The sequence below is a fragment of the Trachymyrmex cornetzi genome, unplaced genomic scaffold (genome assembly GCF_001594075.2).
Source record: "Trachymyrmex cornetzi isolate Tcor2-1 unplaced genomic scaffold, Tcor1.1 scaffold1187, whole genome shotgun sequence".
Taxonomy (NCBI): domain Eukaryota; kingdom Metazoa; phylum Arthropoda; class Insecta; order Hymenoptera; family Formicidae; genus Trachymyrmex; species Trachymyrmex cornetzi.
This window is the reverse complement of record NW_017295748.1, coordinates 108,617-113,458: the sequence shown is the minus strand read 5'-3', so window position 1 is coordinate 113,458 and position 4,842 is coordinate 108,617.

The following is a 4,842-nucleotide window of genomic DNA, read 5'->3' as shown; positions in this document are numbered from 1 at the left end:
CGCGGAACGCGGTGGCGGCACCACGTTCGCATAGGTGCGAGTCGCGACAGTCGTTGGAGAATACGATGTAAGAGGAACGCTGAAGGAGAGACGATTTATTCGGATGATCCCAGATGATCACTCGACAAGGATCGCGCGAACGCCGCGCCAAGCACCAGCGACTCGATGGACTCGACTCAGTCCGCTCAGTCGCGACAGTCGCGATGACGCCGGACGCGACCTCGCGATCGCGATCATGAGTGGCTTTCGCGGGCGGTAACGCGGCGCGGAAGCATTCCGCACGCGCGATGATTGGCTGGCGACGGCGGCGACGCGCCAATGAACGAATGGCTGTCATGGACACGCGACTTATCGGCGAATGAGAGATGGCGAGCGGATAACTTTACTATGCTTCGCGGTGCAGGGGCTCGATGTGTATTTTGAAATGAGGTGAAAATTAAAAAGTCAGCAATGATTACTAGGCATTGACCAATTAAGTTATGAATATTCTCTAGTGAGAAAAATCACTAACAAAAGTTCACTTTTGTAATTTTCATCTCATTTCAAAATGCACAATCGATCCCCAGGCCAGGATGCAGTGGCTCTCATTCCGATGTGCGTCGGATATTTTTTTACCCGATAAAAAATTTTTCATGCATAAATATGGATAAATATGTATAAACATACATAAACACGCATAAATATTTATAAACATGTATAATTATGTATAAAATATGTCCATACACGTTCATACATCCTTTTTTCCTTTCTAAATTACTTTTTAATGTAATAGAAATAATAATAGTAATGTGAAAACATTAAAAATAATTAAAAAGGCAATTTTCGCACTATTGTTTTAGAAAAAATCAGGTTTGAAGAAATGTAAAAAAATTATTTATGTATAATTATATATAAAATTGTGCATAATTATGTATGAGAAATTTTTTTTACATTTTTCCAAACTTGTTCTTTTATAAAACCAACAATGCAAAAATTATCCCTTTAACTATTTTTTATGTTTTCACATTACTATTATTATTTATATTACACTAAAAAGTAATTTTATAAAAGAAAGAAGGATATATGAACATGTATGGACATTTTTAATATATAATTATACATGTTTATGAATATTTATGCATGTATGTATGTTTATACATATTTATACATATTCACACATGAAAAATTTTTTACCGGGTAGAGTTTTGAAATATAATTAACAATTTCGATTAAATTTTGGCTTGTGCCTGTTTTTACCAACGTAAATTAACTTTTATTTTAGTTCAACTTACTCTTCATCTTTTTCTAATTCTAAATAGAAAAAGATGAAGTTTTAGCTGAACCAAGATTAAAATTGAATTACATTGGTAGAAACAGGCATTATGCTCAGTTCCACCTATGACCTATGTAGATTAACTTTAATATAGATTTACTTACTTATCTTTTTCTATTTTTAAAAATTATAATTAGAAGAAACGGACATTACTCTGCAGCGATTAATTCAACAATTAACAATGACTTCTCTGCTCTTTATTATGTATGATAAGTCATTTGTGTTTGGGTCAATTTTCATCACTTTCTAAATACAAACTAATTAACAGTAACATTAATCATGAATATTATAATTTCTTACTCAACAATGTAATAACTGTTATACGACATGTTTTATATTGTTGAGTGGGAAATTATTAATAATGTTACTGTTACTTTGTGTTCCGTGGGTTTTACAAAGGTGTAAAAATTAAATAATTCTTATACATGCGGATGTTAAAATGAATGTAAAACTTTAGCATGTTTACGAAGTATTTGTAAGGTTGTGTATTTTAAAGAAAAGAAAGAACTATTATTATTATTAAAGACCATTATTAGGGCCATAGCACACAAAAAAATTTAAGCAGTAAAACGTAAGCAGTAAGTAAATTGACCAATCACAATAAAGTCCGTAAGGCCATTATTATGTAAGCAGTAGCCAATCCAACGTATTAAGGCCCGTCTACAATACACGGAGTAAGAAGTAAGAGTAAGAAATTGACCAATCACAGTCGATTATTTTTCTCACATTCGACTGTGATTGGTCAATTTCTTACTCTTACTTCTTATTCCGTGTATTGTAGACGGGCCTTTAATTTCCTTACTGCTTACGTCTTACTGCCTTAAGGACGTTCTCCGAAAAATCCATTTTCTTTAGATTTTTCTGAAACTTACAGAATAAGCTTGTTTTAGTGTTCTGAACATATATACTTTGAAGCTCAGTACTCGTTGCGGGATTAAAAATCGAGATATTCCACTTCAAAGTTGAAACGTTTAACATAGAATCCCTATCTAAAGCTTATTCGAAAGTGGTTTTTTATTCACTGTAAACAAAGTTTTCTTTAGAATTTTTTGAAACAAAGAGACATAAAACTTGATATTACAAGGAATAATATGAAATTTTCCTGAATATGCCTTCCGGTATTTATATTTAAGAAATCATTTAACAAAGTAAGTAGCTCGGCTATTTTTTCGACCGGCGGCAGTAGCGAAGGCGAGAGGTATTGACGACTTGGCAACGTCGCGTCGTATACGCTCAACACGTGACGCGTGACAACACAAATAACCTCGTACTTTCTCAGGGTAGCGATCACGTAATTTCAGCAAAAAATTAATAAGATGCAATACCCGAAGCAGGGCAGACACTGTCCATAACTTTACTAACACAACACAAAGCGCAGAGCGAAAAGGCAGCGTTGCCGCATCGCACGGAGTGACGCAGTAGGATCATTTTTACACTTCTGCGCACACGGTGATAGTCAACTAATATTTTCTGTGTGTAGGGGCGATTGCGTGGACGCGAGTAAACTTTAGGTTGAGCACAACTGCAGTCGGAGAACGTCCTTAAGTTTTTTATATGCCTTAGAGACCATTATTGTCTTAGTAATTCAAAAATGAATTAAAATGAAAATTAAAAGCTTAATAATAACTCTCAAATTTTAAAAAACATTAACAATACAAGGCAAATGAGAGTAAGGCGCGGTAATTGGAACGCAGATACAATTATAAAAACTTGTGATAATTTCTTAATATTTTAACATAGTTTCTTAACTACATCTATGTAAGAAATTGTCATAAGTTTTTACTTACTCTCATTTGCCTTGTATTGCTAATGGTTTTTAAAATGAAAAATTTAATTGATTTGAATTTTTAATTAATTGAAATTTTAATTTATTTAAATCATTCGAATGAATACTTTAGTAGTATTCATGGTCTATTTTCACTCTTTTTTTTAAATTCGATCAGATGGTAAAACTTTTTTTTACATTCAATTGAAAAACTGCATTTCCTGTTTAGAATTTTGAATTAAGCAGATTCAAAATACTGCACCTAAAAACTGCAATTTTTTTGGTACGAAAAATGTGCTTCATACAATTTCTATAAACGAATAAAAATGCATGGGACTGAAAATTACTTATTTTAACATTCGCAAATGCGTACTTCTGAAAATCATTTATACCATTTCGAACTATTCTCATTTACTGAGATTAAGAACTATATTGACTGCGTTCAGCAGAGAAAATTGATCAATGAGCGTTCAGTAAATTCTTTTGGGACGGCTCCGATTGCACACATTTGTCGCTAATTGGCTAATTTAAAAATAAAATATTCTCATTGGTAAAGCAGTAAAAAATTACTAGACGCCAGCTGATATGAGTGAAGTGTGCAATCGGGATTGTAGGCAAACGGGATCCTCCCAATTTTTTTATATGATTGGTTCTTGCGTTTAGTTCTTCGATCGCTGGATTTAAGTATAGGAACCAATCGTATTAACGTATGAATCATTGAACGCTCAGTTTTCTCTGTTGAATGCAGCCATTATTAAATCAGATGCTCCTAGTCGTATTTCAAAGAACAATAATAAGCAGGATATGAATGATCCAATTGTGTACTATCTATAAGGATAGTTTCAAGTAAAATTTAAAATAAAATTATTATAACTATATATTCACATGATCCCCGAATTATAATCTTTTTCCTATTAAATAACAAAACATAGATAATATCTATCCAAATATTACTTACTTAATAATAGTGTATTATCAATTAATATTGACTCAAGTTATTGGATATATAAGCCATTAACGTACTGATTAACGCACTGAACTCAATAAACTTAATATACTAATTTTAATATTTTATGGTCCTTTTTAATATCATAAAATATAATTTATATTGTTTCTTAATGTCTTAAATTTTTAGTAAAATTATTTTTAATCCGGTGAATAGAATTGACACTCGCAAATAAATAATGAAACTTCTGCAAATTTTATGGGCATTAAATATGGCATGGTAATTAAAATGTTAAATAAAGTATTAGTTTATTTTAGGATAATGAAATCAATTGAAAAGATGCACATTTCAATGTTTAACTACAATGCTTTCTATTAGAAACATTATGCACACAGAATAGTTTTTTATCTATTGATTTTAGGATAAATTTAAATAAAATTTAGCTATATTTTATATATATATACAGAGTGACCCATTTTAACTTAGACAGCCAAATAACTCGAAACATCGCGATTAAATAAAAAAATGTTTAAAACAAAAATTATTGGATATGAAGGAGCTGATTGAACTATGACCTTGACAATAACCTTGATCTTTATTTTCAAGGTTATTTAAAGGTCTACTTTCAATTTTCAAATAGAAACCCATATTTTTGATCCCGGATTTTGAAAGAGCGCAAAATTTTACGTCCAGATGAACTTTCATGTTATGGGTCAAAGTTGACCATAGAGGTCATTTCAAAGACAAATTCCTAATCGAAGTAGAAAGCCAAAAAATCTTGATTTTTCCCGGATAGTGTCTGTGAGAAAAATTGTCAGA